This window comes from Megalopta genalis, unplaced genomic scaffold (genome assembly GCF_051020955.1).
Source record: "Megalopta genalis isolate 19385.01 unplaced genomic scaffold, iyMegGena1_principal scaffold0026, whole genome shotgun sequence".
NCBI classification, from domain to species: Eukaryota; Metazoa; Arthropoda; class Insecta; order Hymenoptera; family Halictidae; genus Megalopta; species Megalopta genalis.
Window position 1 is genome coordinate 175,855 of NW_027476096.1, and position 17,165 is coordinate 193,019.

Below are 17,165 nucleotides of genomic sequence, written 5' to 3' on the forward strand. Positions count from 1 at the left end.
TTACTACTTGTTGGGTTTGCCGCAAGTTTAGGTTAAATAATTTTAAACGCTATTACATTGTAACAAGCAAATTTTTAACCTAGAAAATGCGATTTAAGGGAAAGAAATAATTGTGATGTGCACATTGTGATATTTGTGTACCTAAATATTCATTCATGTTGAATGAAATACGCTGGGAGGCAGAGTTTTTTTTCGTAAAGCATACTTTATTTCTTCAATTTTAAATCACATAGTTTATTCACATGACTTTACATAAAAATATTTTTTTTAATAAAAAATATAAAAATATTCAGTATAGTCAATATATGCAATGTAAAAATATTCAAAATTATATGATTCTATTTGAAGAAAACAAAGTTGACATTGTATTGCAAATTACGGTAAATAGTGGAAATGTTATTTTAGTAGTAGCAGTAGTAAGTGGTTGTAAATAATGCAGATATTAAAACAATTAGCATATAGTTTTATATTTTTTACATATATATTTCATATTCCTGAATATATATGCCGCATTGATTTTGCATATATTTTGTACATGTTGACATATAAATTTCGCATAAACATCCGCAGTCTAATTATATTCAATAGCGTATAATAATAATCATATTATTACAGGTAACAATATAACTCGAAGTTATAATTCTGAAGTTACGAATACAAAATAATCGATTGTTGGTGATACACCAACAATATTCCACTATTTAACCCTATATGGTTCAAAGTGTTTTCATTTCAATTTAAAATTTGTTATAATATTACATAATTGAATAATTCAAATCATTTCCATTTGAAACTTTGTAACGTATTTTAAGAATTGAAAAATGTTACAGTTATTCTTCCATACCGTGTAATTATGACATTATTCGGGAACATAATGTAAATCAGCAAAATAACTAACTATTAGTGCAAAGGAGTCTATTAGTGTAGAGACTGGCTCGATGTAGGACTACAAAGGGTTAAGGGCAAAGTACTGCAAACGATTTTCCAAAACTCATTACGTGGTAACTAAGCCATTATCTCATTATCGCGTTTGACTCAATTGGATTTTCTGAACAGTGACATATTCTGGTTGGTTATTTGAATTTGAGGTATAAATTATATCGAAATTTCACGAAATTATGTATTTCGTGTTAATGCGATATTTCTATAAATATAATTATACCTTATTTTCTTCATTTATGATTAGTAATGTATCATTGAAACTTTTTATATTAACATTTTATCAATTCAAAAAATGTACTCTTGTCAAATATTTCTTTTGACAATGACACACACGACATATTGCTGAATAATTATATAACAAAACAAAATAGAGAGAGATTCGGTATAATAGATGTAAGTGGGATCAGTGAAAAATGTAATAATGCGCAATATAATAAAAGCTATGCGAATTAGAATATTTAGGATATGTCATTTACGCATGTACAAACCAAAATCTATTTCATGACCAAGGAGGTTGAAATAAAGATCTATCTACCTGTCGACTATACATTTTAAAGTAAATTTAACCTTTAATTTAAGGCTGACTGAATGCTTATTAGAAAATTTAAAAAAAATATTACTATATTTTCATACACACAAATTTTCTTCTTTATTGTTATTTATTTAGAAACTCTCAAATGAGATATATATGTACACGTGTATAGTCCTCACGCGACAAGAAGGCACATTTGTGTTTACATTCGCCCTCTTACTGGCTCCCCCACTGCGGCAGCTAGTAAGAGGGGAAATGTAAATGCAAAGATGCTTTCTTGTCATGTGACGACTATACATATTGTTACGAATTACAACACTTCTCCCGCGTCGCGGCATTTTATTTACAATAGAGAACACGAACTATAATACAACTGAATTAGAATATGTTAGAGATCTTTGAATTAGATGGTGTTGATCGCTCGACGGTCCGATCCCGACTCTCCGATTGTCCGTTGATAAAACACCTCCGTGGCAACCCCTCTCTTCTATTTTTCTTTAAGGAGTTGCTCACAACAGGGCAGTTTCACATTACAGCGACTTGATTTGGACAAGTCGCCGTAACAATATGTTATGTACGTTATATATGTGTACGTGAGTGTACATATGTATACTGTATAAATATACAAGTTTCATCTTTTGAGAAAATAGAAAACGTATTAAACAGGTTACATTCTATCTATGTTGGAACCGTGACTTTTTAATACTTTCGCTGCAAATTAGCGACACGTTCATATTTTGTTCTTGTTGCAGCGTAATGAATCCATAACGAAATTTATGGCTACATACTCTGATATAGTACGTTGCATAATTCAAAATAGACCAAAGACGATACAAAGTGTTGGTATAGCAATCGCAACTCTTTGTTCTTCAATTATCCGCGACATTATCAAGTTATGTAAATAGAGTTTTTATGATATATGTAATCAGACATTTTTATGTGTTCCGCTCTTTTTGCAGTGAAGTTCTTTCTTATTTAAATGTATAAATAAATAAACTCAGTTCATAAATAAGTTTAACTTTTTTCCCCTTAACCAAACAAAAATATTATCCAAATTTTATTATATCTTTGCTTTATTATAGAACCGTATTCAATGTAATACATTCTACAAAAATATGAAGGTTGATAAATTGAGGTTATGTCATCATTGTGAGTATTTGTTCAAAGTGTTATGGGAACAATAATTTGGAACATTTTCTATCCATTATTTAATATATTAGACAAAATCGAACATTTCTTTGTTAAAGAATTTAATTCATTGAAAATAGAAAGATACAGAAATCGGTTACAGGTTACCATGGAGTAATATAAATGAAACTTTTTATTTCAATATTGATAATAAGATTAGAAATAAATTTTATGGTTTCTTTATATACTCTCTCTTTTTAACTGTATAGTAATTTTCGTGACTATTGATTTGATTATATTGATTAATAAATCCACAAATTTTGTAAAATTTTTATTTATTTCATTAGGAATATAATTATCAGCATATATTATCGTTAATACAATATGAAGAAAACTAATGCAGAATATAAGAATCCCAGATGAACGAGGAAAAGTCCTAGTACTTATGAAGGGAATCACACCTCAGTAATTAGCCTCCAAATGGTTGAAATTAACGATGAAATAATTTCAGCCGTACTGACTACTGACTTCTCGTGTAAGAGACGCAAGAGGCGTTAGAGTGGTAAGCGGCTTATGTCTTATAGAAGCTAACTACTCTTCACCAAAGGGCCATGTCGCAAATAGTAAACCCTTTCAAAATTTACAGACTTAGATTTATTGTGTGGATTGAAACTAATTACATTTAAGAGAGATGATACAATCTATATTTTCAGGTGTTTTTGTTCATACTAATTATTACATTTCGTTTAATCTACGTTACAAATGCATTTACGTTTCTAAACGTTCTACACTTAACTTTACGTCTTTAATATTGGTTCTATTCGACCCAAAATGAAGCTACAAATTATTCTATTACTTCAACTGAAACGTTTTCATAAGTTCAAATGTATGGTAAACATTAATAATCCTTACAGAAAGGAAAGAAATTTATAAACTATTTTTTAATGAACATGATTATTTTTGTGTTCTCACATGGAATTTATGAGTCAGATTGATTCACTGTGTTTGTGCCATAAAACACTACAGAAATTAAAATAATGTGAGAATATCAATATAGCATCTTAACCAAACGACGAGGCTGGGGTCCATTTGGATCCAGATCATAAATATTGTTATTCATCTAAGATAGTGAATTCTTGTTGCTAATAATTAGATTAAACTTTCATATGTTCCAATTAAGGTCTATAGAAAAAACTGATTTCAAAATGAGTACCTTAAATAATATGTTGTATAAAATTGATAAATAATTTTCTAAATAATGCTAAGCATTCAACACATATAAATCTCGCCAGTTTGATTACAATAATCTATAAATAATGATGCTAAAAATTCATTTAGGACTACATCATTTTATATTTTATATTTATGACAGAGTAGATCTATTGGTTTGACGTCTATAAATTTACAAATTTTGTTGTCGCGAAAAACGTGGGGTAAAAACAGACCAGATGTGATATCTGCTATTATTTACACGGTACCGAAACATTTTCGATGGACGCAGATAAGATTTCATCTATAATATTTCCCTTGTCAAAAATTGAAGCGTAATCTCTGTTACAGATATGTGACGTTTGGACCTCGATAGCAATGCGTGTAACTGTAACACGTGACAGTAAACGTAAATTTCGTTACCTCAATTGTATCAACATTATCCATTAACACTAACAGTGCTGGATATAAAAAGTGACTCGTCTGTGTTGCCTCATACAAATTACAGTATTTAATTTATTTAGACATTTTCCAATTTTTATATTAACATATGTTGGGACGAATAAATTTATTGAATGATTTCCAGTGAATGTGTCTTTATAATTTGAATAATTGTAGTATAGGAATCGTCGAACCGATCATTTAACTGGCAATGATACGATTAGTCTGAATAAATATTTTTGTGACATACATGTACTTTAGAACCGTATCAATTTGTGCGACTACGTCGACTGCATAGTGTCCTTTGTTAGCGGTTTTGCACACCCTATAGCTTATCTTGACCATCATCTAGGGGGTGGAATCCCTCGAATTACCGAATGCTTTCTTCCTCCAGTTTATTCCCTACTAAATGGCATGGAAGATAAAGTGAGGGTCATTGAGTGTGAACGAGATATACATGTATAGAAAGCTCATTTAGTAAGATAAATGATGATATCGTAAGGATAAACTGCAACCACTATACGGGCTTCCATCGTTCCCTCAGTGATAGAGACTTCATACTTACGATATTTCATCAATCCTCCTAATGTTGTCGCACAGTGGGGCAGAATCCCGAAAATATGGCATTCATTAAATGATTTCGTATTTTTTAAAAGTGTTCACGCAGTTATACGATAATTGTGTAATGTAATATTGAGATAATATTATATATTAAAAAAATATTTATTAAAGAAACATCATTTGAGGAACTTTTTTTTCAAACACAATTTATTACTGTTTTGTTTGGTAATGTACTAAGGCAAGTGGTGGATTGTGGATTGTGTCTACTTGTAAATAGAAAAGAACAGCCATAAATAAGAAATTGTTCAGAACGAACTTGATTTCAAATGAAGAGGCAAGTCAGTTGTTATTAATAATAATAATAATAATAATAATAATAATAATAAGTTAAATAATAATAATGTTCAGAATAAACTTGATTTCAAATGAAGAGGTAAGTTACTATATAATATTAGTTATTTATTAGAAGTATTGTTATTAATATTAATAATAATAATACTTCCAACCTTTCCTTCTATTCATTATACAGTAACTTACCTCTTCATTTAAAATCAAGTATATTCTGAACATTATTATTATTATTTAACTTATTATTATCATTATTATTATTAATAATAATAGTAATAATAATAATATGTATATTGTACGTACATATTACGTATACTTAAATAATCGTGGCCGCGTCAGTTACAATTTAAAATTGCTGTGTTTATGTATACATTTATTAATATTCTTAAGGAATTATACATGGTGTTTCAACTAAAGGAGTCCACTTACGTATTTCTGTTATTTTTGGAGATAACGAAAAACTTTATTAACAACAATTTTTCAGTTCATTGAAATATATAATACGAACGTAATAGTTTTTTCGCAGCTGGAGAATTTTCGGAGATTTCAAGGTTATCTTCACTTTTTTAAGCACATGTATTTTTTTAACATTAGTTGATGCAGCTCGACATTTTCTATAGAAATGCATTTACCTGTTTATGTCGAAAAGTGATTAGTTTAACAGATATTTAGTGGTATTTCTCGATGAAAGTATATTTATGAATCGTGGAAACTTTAACGTCTCTTTTGGCACGGCAAAATGCACAAAATTAAAGTTAAAATATCTTCTAATCCAATAAATTTTCGACATATATAAATTAATACTTTACTAATACCGTGGGGAACTTGTACTGAGAGTACTTACCTGAGCATCTAGTGTCGGGACTACCCACGTGGAGGTCTAGTAGACTTCTACAATTGACAAATTTTTGTATATTTTAATCAGTCAATAGTAATTTTTTCATTGGGGATCCGTGAGAGCACGTAATATAATGTAATTAACCTACATTAATGTAATTAACCTACATTAATGTAGATAACCTACATTAATGTAAATGTAGGTAATCCCGAGTTAAGAATCCTCCGACGCATGTTCTCAGGTATAATTTTATGACGATAAGCCGCGGATTGACGGACCTTCGCGTCTTGATTTGATGATTTATAGGCTTTTGTCCCACCGTCCGGGTCAACTCGAACTCGACGTACTCTTATTTATTTATTCTCCTTATTTATTCTTCTTTTCAACATATAAAAAGTAAACATATTTTTGTTCTCCAAATTCGATCCGAGTTCATGCGTTTCTATTCCAATTTTTTAATTCGCGGATACGGAAACTGTAATTGGGGTAGGGCGGAGAAGGTGGCTGCGCGCCCCGATTCAGGTAAACGGACCGTGCGCTCCACTTTGACGGTCAACTAACCGTACTCCTACCACCTCATACTGTTTGAATGAAGTTGTAGAATTGAATCGACAGATTTCCAAGACAGTGTATTTTATACCGTTAGAAGAATTTTAATAATCCACTCATGGCCAATGGCATTCTTTTATAACAATCATACTTGTGAATACAATTTGCATTACTTTCAGTAACTTCATCAATGATCTAATAGTAATTATACAGGATGTCCCATAATTATGTTAACGCCCGGAAAGGAGTGATTCAAGAGGACATTTGAAGTAATTTTTTCTTTAGCGGAAATACAATCCGCGGCTTCGTTTACGAGTTATTAACATAAAACAGTAACCAATAAGCGGAACTGGGTTTCAGCCGCCTCGACCGTATATTTAAATAAACAAATTTGATATATTATTAAGTTTTTATTTAAATATCACTAAAGATGTAAAAGTTACTTTGAGTCGATAATTATTCTCATCACCTTTTACTTCGTTATTATTACAATACTTCCACGTGAGATAGTTCAATGTCATGAAGGCTATAGATTCTCATTTCTCTTTGTTTATGGTAGTATATTACTTACTGTGGCTAGTTTTTTTATTGGTATAAAGCTAAGGAAAAGAAAGATCTTACCTTTATAGTGAGATGACAGCATTAGGTATAACTGTTTTCTCAAATTTAACTGGGTAAAACTCTCAAAATTTCTCTAACAATGGACTGAATTATTTATCAAATTTGCCAACACTTGCTAGCCATTCGTTTTGGAGTGTCGCTGTACAATACTTAGACACATACTGAAATACAAATGGTCGAACGGTAAAGAACGATAAAGAAAAACGACGCGACGTTATGACGACGACGATGGCAAGGTGGATAAACTCATGAGGACGCGAGGATGAATTTTATCCATCTAAAAAGTAAAAAAGCTGTATGTGAACAGTTTCTTCATGGGAAATTTGAAATATGATCGTTACATATACACATGGTCCCAGCATTCGTAGTGCAACCAAGATATTAGGAGAAAACGTTGTCCCAAAATGGACTGCCATTTTAAATAGCGCGACATTTTCTTTAGCCAGACCAAGTAGCAATTTCTTAACAGTTGTCATCGGTAATAATCGAGATTGAATTATGAAAGGATACGGAAATGAGCAACGCATAGGAAATGTTAAAATTCGCATTAAAAAATGATAAAACTTTTGCAGAGAATTTGTAAATATCTCGCTTTTGTTGGTAATCTTAATGCACCTCCGTCTCAGTTCAATCAATGCGACTTGGAGCCATTAGACATTTTTGTTTGTGGTTATATTAACCCTTTTACAGTGCAATAAAATTATGAATTTCAACAAAATCATGTGCATCATTTTCATCGCTTTAAATGATTCCATCGGTGATAATAAGTACAAAATAATTTTTAAACGCGTTTTACAAATGTTATTGAGAAAAAATAATCGTTCAATTACACACAGTTACGTCTTGTGTCATATATGTGGTAACACGGAATACATAAACCTATACGTCGCAGTCTGAACAATAGTATCTCGTATTCTTCTTAATTGTCTTTCCACCAATCCGACGTGAGAAGCATACTGCACATAATCCAATCGGTTTTTCTTTGTTAGCAGTTGTCAGAATATATTCAATAAAAATGTCTTTTTATGTAATATGCCAGCACACCATACTGCTTGATCTAAAAGATGTACGAAAATTTTATAATAATATTTCTATTCTATGCTTCGTCTTACATCATAGATATGTTGATCCGATTCATCAACGCTTCTCATTGTAAAATTGCAATCGCGTATGGACCCTAGAATATTCTTGATTTTATTGCTTTTTTCTTTACTGGAATGAACGCTGAATTGTGAATAATGCCCGAAAAATTCTCGGGACTGTCATTTTGATACTTGACGCTTTGCCCGAAAATATCTCGAGATTCACTGCGAAATGGTTAATTTAGAGGTAAATTTTATCTCCGAAAGGAACATGTAAAATTTATAATAAATCGTTGGGGTCGTTTTGGAGGTATCATAACATTACTGTCGTAATGTTTTTTTTGTAAATGATTAAACTATATAATATCAGTATCCTCTGCAAAGTAACTGCATTGGGAAACCGTACATCACCAAAGACGGTATTTCCACTCTCCGTAACAGTGCTGAAATTGTTAACTCGAAACTTAGAACTTGGAACTGCCTTCAGTTAGTCTGTCAGAACAATCCGGATATTGACCACAGTTTCGAAACTACGATCTTTCAGGTAGAATTTGAATTTGGGGAAGCAGAAATGAAATATGACAAGTATGAAAGCCGCGGTATTTCAATACTTCATTAGATCTTTCAGGTAGAATCTGATTTTTCGGAAGCAGAAATGAAACATGACAAGTATGGCGGCTCCGGAATTTTAATACTTCATTAGAATTCGATCTATCTGTTACACGTCAATCGGACATCAGGAGTTCTCAAATTAGCAACATTATTTTATGGCTTTTAAGGGAGGACATTCAAGCGAAAACCGACTATCAGTATTTTCCTAATAAAATTTGGAAAATATGCATTTTGACAGCATTTTTTACGCTTATTTGAACTACGTACAAATTATTTTGCTAATTAGTTTTTTCAACTGTGAACAAATTTTTCTTTTATGAAAGCAAAATCGGATTGAAAATTCCGTATACAATTCTCTTCAATATTATGTACAGAAAAAATTTCAGCTCGAAAACTTTGTTATTTCGATTTTAGTAATACTAATTGGAATTACGGCCGTCAAGGTACCTATCGGAGTTGGGCAAAATTTTATTCCGATCACGAATAAGAGATGGAGACTTAACGAGTAAAATTTTATTCGACACTATCCAATGGAATATCCAATGGAATTCGAATAAAACTTGATCTAGATAAAAATTTACCCGAGGATGGAAATAGTGAAAGAACCATGATAGGAGGATCAATGAAGAAAAATTGTATTTTAACACATACTCAAAATGATGACCAGCAATTTCGATACATTTTACGCAGTAACCAGCTCCGCTTCTCTAAAGTGCAGTACGCAGCTCCACTATCCTGAAGAATTTGTGTATGTGGTCTCTTGTTTTCATGAAATTCATTCAAAAAGTGTCAAACATTAGAATTAAGAAATAGAATTAGAAAATAGAATTAAATAAAATTCAGAAACATAATCTAAGGGATTATCCGTGTCATATATAATCTGCAGGCAAGTATAGGGCTAACTAGAGTGGATAACATCTAAGAATTTTCGGCCCAGCATCAAAAGGGTTAATCGATATTGAGTTCTGTTTTAGAAGCAATAAGACAGCTTCATCGTTAGTAAAACATGATTTGAGAATGAAGATTGTTTATGACAAGCTCATTAAACGTTTCGTTGATCATAAATTTAAGTAAATTAGGCAAATGAGGTAGATGAGTCAATACAAATTTTTAAATTCTGTTTTTATGTAGCCCTTCGCACCTAGGAAAATTTTTATTAAATCACCTAGAAGCACCACGAATCTAGTTATTCGTTAAATATTAAATAATATAATCGAGTATTAAGTATATAATAAAATATAAAATAATATTACGTTTTGGAAATAATGACTTCATTCAAACAGGATTCTGCATAATATTGTATTTGTACCGATGGTGTAGAACCAAAATTGTTAACCTTGAAATTAACGTGATTACCAGCTGTCTTCGTATGTCCTTTGAGATGGGACATTCGAGTGCAAGAGCTTAATATTTGTATTTTGTATGGTGTTTATGAATCGAACATTGAACTTATTGTACACTTTCTTCACTTAAAGATTAAACGTTTTATATGTTTTGTCTTTTTTGTTACGTCTCCGCTGTCACACTGGGTCAAAATGACTCACATTTCATATTTCGGAAAAGTGAAATTAATAATTAATTCAATATACATTGGAAATGAGATATCGAGTTCTAATAAAGGAAACGATCTTTTAGAATCTTGAAGCTATATTCTCTAATGCTTGCATCTGGATAATATTGTTAGGTTTTGAGTGGCAGCTGTTTGAAAATTGTATGTGTGCTTGGTATTGGAAGTGTGAGAGCGGATGGTTAAAGAAAAGTGATGCAATTTTTAAAGTGGGGCTCCGATCACAGACTTGTCACGGGTCCGATAATTATTTCACTCGAGTTAGCGACACTCGACAAATATAATAGATAAACGCTCGGACTTTTATTCTTTTTAGAGACAGTTCGTGAGTTATTTTTTTCGATACTTTTTACTGTTCGTTTCCATGTCCTTCTCAATTTTCACTTTCATTTCTCATCCGACGCTGTCAGAGCGCTTACCCACTTAGTTTCAATTACTAAATTCTATCTATATATGAGCCGTTTATATTTTGAAAGTGGCATAAGTCATCTTTTCAAAAAAATCGAGTTAATGGTAACACTAATTACAATTGAACGGTATCTTTTCATTTTAAACAAATTTGTAATCAATAAGTTGAGAACTATTGAGATTTGTTCGAGAGAGGTTTTGCTAATTAACGGTATAACAAACATGTTTATTTTGAAAGTGGCGTAAGTCGCTGTACTCAGGAAATTAATTGCAGGGCTTAGTGTAAAAGAAATAGAAACGTGTGATAAGTGTGTGTGAAGTATTGTTTTGAATTCTTTTCAGTATTTTTAAAAAGGTTGTGATCACTGGACTTATTTTTATAAGTGGGAAAGAGAATAGTGCAGTTTTGTAAATTATATTATAGTGATGTGGCGACTACCTCCAGATCCGCCAGCGGATGGCTATAAAATGTTTTATAAACTAACTTTAGATGAGAAAGATGAATTTGTAACTTTGGATTTGTCACCAAAAAGAGGAAGACCTAGGCGTTGTTCACAAATAGAAATGGATCCGTTATACGCTGGATCTCGTCCTGTTTCTTCAGCAAAATACAAAGACATGATGGACTTGCTTAATTATATACCCCCAATATACCACAGTTATTTTAAAATTTCAAACAAAACACGATTTCCGAGGACTTAATCACTCCTATTGATGACGAAAATTAAATTGAACTGATGTATTTTCATATAAATTACTTATACTTATGTTTCAAAATGTACTAATTATTTTTGTATTTTATGGATATTAAAATAAAAAATACTTAAATCAAACCTTTGTATTAAATATGTTCATGGTATAAATTATTATTATATATGTAATTTATTCAACAATTTTAGTAAATCACTGTCCTTTCAAAACATCACTTCAGTAAAATACGTCGGACAAAATTAATATATGTCAGTCATTTTTCTAAACTATTTAATTTGAAAGTGGCTTAAGTCACTTTACCGTAATGAAAAGTGGTGATTTTTTAATGTTTATACGAAATTATTTATACTGAAAAAAATATCAGCATCCTGAGATAACAAATACAAGTAAATCTTCTCGAAAGTTAGCATCCATATTTTTAAACGTGTTAAAAAACGCAAACCTTAAATATATCGACTTAAAAACAAAGTGACTTATGCCACTTTCAAAATAAACGGCTCATATCTATGAATTCTATTTATGTTCGTACCTACCAACGCGCGACACTTTTATTTTTATTAATTCCTTGAAAACAGACAGCCATGCATTCAAATCCTTTCGGGGTCGTTTTACTACGAAATTGCCCTCACAAATCATTCGAATTCTTACTATGGCATGTACAGTGACTAACGAAAGCATTCGGACACCAGTATAAATTGGACCTCTATGCCACATATTTAAATTAATATAACATTGAAGGGGTAAAATCCTTTACGGGATATTAAAGGATTAAAAAGATACAAAAAGGTATAAAACGTTATATGCTAAATCAAAAGTTTTTTGTAATTTATGGTACTTCCAGGAAATGAGTGGTTCCTGAAGTCATTTGAAGTAATTTTTTCCTTAGCACAAATGCAATCCGCTATTTTGTTTGCAAATTATTAACGAAAAACAGTGACCAATAAGTGGCCAGCTCGGCTGGCACAAGGCGGCCGAGCCAACAAAGCCCAATTCCGCTAATTGGTCCGGCTGTCTCGCGCTAGCTGATCTCGTCTCTCATTGGTCACTGTTTTTCGTTAATAATTCGCAAACAAAACGGCGGATTGCATTTGCACTAAGGAAAAAGTTACTTCAAATGACCTTAGGAACCCCTCATTTCTCGGAAGTATCATAAGTTTAGCACAATCTGCATAAATGTCAAAATACAAAAAATTTTCGATTTAGCATAAAACGTTACTTACATAATTAAAAAAATATAAATAGGCATCGAATTTTCATGCCACATAAGTATTCGAATGCCTATAAGATATAAATATAATATAAGTGCCTATAAGTTGAAAAGTTATAAAAATACATTTTTTTTACTTTTTATTACTATTATAGTTTCATACCTCTTTTCTTTAACAATGTGTTTCAAGAAATTTGACAGTTTAAAAATTATTATTTATTTATGATCGATGGTGTTATGATTTGTTTATAGTATGTATTTTGTAGTATGACGACTGAATTCACTGTATGGGAATGGACAGTCATTTATAAGTCGCGCGTAAATATAATTTGTTGATTTTTGAATTTGATTATTCACATATTACATCAATATTAGCTGGTAAAGTTATACTTTTTTAATTCTGTAGGTAACGATTTTTACTAAATCGAAAGTTTCTTGTATTTTGACATTTATATATTCTACTTTAATATACCGTGAAGGATTTTTCCTTTCAATGTATGTATATTTATTTATATATATACATATATATACATATATATACATATGCTTCAGTATTATATATTATATATTATATATTATATATTATATGTTATATATTATATGTTATATATTATATATTATATATTATATATTATATATTATATATTATATATTATATATTATATATTATATATTATATATTATATATTATATATTATATATTATATATTATATATTATATATTATATATTATATATTATATATTATATATTATATATTATATATTATATATTATATATTATATATATAATAATTGCTAAATAATTTAATACGGAATAATTCATGTTTTTACATTTTTGCTTTAGGATTAATTGTCTAGAACTGATCATAGTAATTAAGGTAGGCACAATAATTGGATCAACGTATAGAAATTGACACAAAGTAACTAGAAAAGGCTCAGTATCTGAGATATAGTAATAAATTGTTCATCTTTTTAAGGGCACAGTAACACGCACAAAAATTACGTATGTATATATATAATAGTTTATATATTTCATTTATGAAAAAGTCGTAATTACATAAAAAACGTCAAGATATAATTAAAATGGTTTAAGAAGTGAGACGTAGGTTAAAAAATCCGATTTAATTCATTGAAAACTCTGGACGTCACTTTAATGAGTACAGTAATTGATACGCTTACTCTTCTTCCAGTAAAAACACATCTTCCGTTTTGGACCTGAAATGATTCACGCGTCGTCTATCTTTTAAATGTCATCACAAATGCTTAAACAAAAGCTAAACACAAATGCATTGCAAAAACTCATTACTTCGCAAGAAATGCAAGGTAAGGTCAAGTTTGATTATTTTTACTTATTACTCTCTATTAGCATTTTCATAATAATAACAACAATAATAACAATAGTAGAAAACTCTATACATTTGTTAGTACAACGATTCTTTGAGTGCGAACACCAGTGTGATCAGATGGAATACCAACGATCGGACAAAATGTATTGGATATTAAACAATTAGTGTTCCAGTATATTAAACACACATTTACTTTGAACAGTAAATAGATAAATCCAGTCGTTTACTACATTATTACTCTTCGTCACATCCTACACGGAAACCGCACACAGTTAAATATTTATCGCGTAAAGTTGAAATTACATTTTTTAATGTTCGCATAATCTATAACTGGAATATTCTGCACGAAGTTTTCCATATAAAAGGAGGAAACAGCTGTGACGTTCGTTGCCTACTGACTAGCTTAAGACAATAGAACTTGCAGCCATGGAGCGAAACCATCACTTCTTTCTTCTATTTGTTTGCCTTACACTTTTATCTGGATATTTTGTAATACCAGTCGTAAGTTACAAATATGTTTGATATTATTGCATCACATATGCATCAGTTTTGATATAATGATACATTGTATCGACTTTTGTTTAGCTGTCAGCGCCGTGCTATAATATTCCATTACATGTAATCTGCAACAATCCGTCACTCCGTGCGAGATGTCCGGTATGATCACAATTGATTACTCTTAATAATTATCTTGTTTTTGTCACTTTCATTATAATAAAATTTCTGTACATTTCTTTCTTTAGGCTAACTGTCCAAAAAAAGATTGATTCCAGTTCCAGACGTGCCAACTGTCATTAATAATGTAATATTGATACTTCAATAAAATAATTTTCAGAGAAAATGTAGTTTCACAGTTTAGGTTAAATTTATAATGTTAATGTTACATACTTTGCATTATTATATATGTGTATCTTATGAACCAATATAAAAGAATTAAAGGGAAAATTAATTATTCATTGAAACCCATTCTGCGTCAATTCAATTATCTTACACTCAATAGACGGTTCAAGTCGATGCTTGCAATTGAGAATATGTATGAATGTGTTGTTTGTTGAAAATGGAAAGCCGGGACATGGCATGAAAACGGTGTTCCGTAGTAGCATGGAAGCGTAGTAGCAAAGTACATGCTCGTACTTTATTATTTTTGTCGTACTATGTTTTATTTATATTACAAATAAATATTCCAAAGTTCACTAGATTGTCCAGAAATATCAATCTATCGAGCAATAGATTATGCCCCCTGAAAAGCGTTCCATAATAGGTACTTCTATTTTAGTTTCTTGCTTGCTACTAAATAGAAAATATCGTATCGTGTATGTTTCATTCGAAATGAATATTCCTATCCCAATTCGTTGAGTTAACTATTAAACAAGAAGAGAAGGGAACTCATTAAGGAAAATGTTTGAAATCATCAAGAAAACACATTTTTTAAAATATATTTGTCAAAGATATGATGAAACTGATCAAACGAGAATGGATAGCGTATGGGGAGACCACAAAAGTTAGAATGCGCCATCATAAATGTGCTATTCTAAGAACAATTACATTTGATCCGGGGAACTGTGGCGTCGCATCGCTCGCCACTGCTCATCCGCTACCTGAGCGCGGCGGCTAGCAAAGTAAAACATCTGCCTTCCTAGTCCTCTAGCGGGTCCCGGACGAAACGTTTCCCCCTCTCTTCCCTGTTTTCCAAAACATGGCGTCATAACCGCCAAAAGTACTATCCACGGCCGTTGTAACAATTGAATAAAGTTGCCTGTTTATATTTCTTGTTTTAGAACGTTGTTTAACTCATTTTAGTTTTCATTCTAGTAATACTAAAAGCAGAATAAAGATCGCACGTTCTCATTTACCACGAACCGCCAAAGAACAAATACTGCAAAATTGTCATCGGTGTTAGAAACAGATTCTAATGATCGACTGACCAGAAACAGTACGCAATGTACAATAATTAGAAAAGCAGGGTACAGTGAACGTATAACGAATTCGCCAATGCACACGATAAATATTTACGATAATACACGACTGTATTTACGATAATACAGTCATTTTTACGATAATCTGTAAAAAAATCTCATAGACGCGTGATTTAAAATCGCATCACACATGTTTTAATATTTTAAGTGGGGATTCAAATTACTTATTTTTGAGACGCAGATATCTTAGATTGCGGATGAATATGCAAATGAATATATTTTTAGAAAATATGCAGACCAATGGAACCTAGGCAGAAATTTGTCATGACCGGGTGATTCTGCAAATATATTTTTTATTTTATATATTTTGTATATTGAATATGTCATATACGTTTATTTTATTTCTATAAATAAAAATAATACTTACAGGCTTTCGAACATGATCTAGTTGTTGATGACAGATGCAGCTGCGTATATGATAAAAGCTAGAAAACATTTAAAGGAGTGCGTTAATATTTTTCACTTGTAAATTCATTTCCTCGAAATGAATCGTTTATTCAGAATTTCATATTTATCAAAATCCACTTTCAAACTTTCCCGGATCATATGAAAGAATTACAAACTACTGGTATGCTTTTAACTGAATCAATAGAATTAGTGACAAATGTAGATCGAAATTTTAGTAGCACTCCTGAAATTTACAGAGAAAAAATTATAACAAATTGGAATGCAGTTTCAACAAGAGGTCCCGATTTCGAAACAATATTCAAGATTAGTGAAGCTTTGCGAAAACAGATTGTTAAAGAACGTAAAAGAATTAAAGCATGCTACTTGAGCGTTCCTTCTCAGTCTATAAATTTATTTTTTTAATAAACATCATGAACTAACGCTTAATAGTATTGAAAAAATACTCGTAACACATTTTAATTTAAATAATAATTGATTATTATTATGTTTAAGTAATAAAATTATATCTACATATTTCGAGTATATTTTGCATATTCTCGTATGTATTGACATATTATTAATACATAGTTGATATATGTCACTTACATGTTTTGATATATTTTATTGACATAATTTCCACAGTTCACCAATAATAAATACTATGTTTCTGTACATCATACTGAGCAAATTATTTATTCC

The 17,165-nt window shown here is 30.7% G+C and overlaps 1 protein-coding gene and 1 long non-coding RNA gene across 3 annotated transcripts in view; both read left to right on the top strand.

The window, feature by feature from the left end:
* The window catches only part of LOC117220144 (potassium voltage-gated channel protein Shaw), a 419,368-nt gene that overhangs the window by 20,223 nt on the left and 381,980 nt on the right, over positions 1-17,165 (top strand). The gene's annotated exons all lie outside the window — the stretch shown is intronic.
* Positions 14,454-15,048, top strand: LOC117220133 (uncharacterized). The gene is made up of 3 exons (XR_004490192.2): positions 14,454-14,604; positions 14,689-14,760; positions 14,847-15,048. It is a non-coding gene; the product is annotated as an uncharacterized LOC117220133 (long non-coding RNA).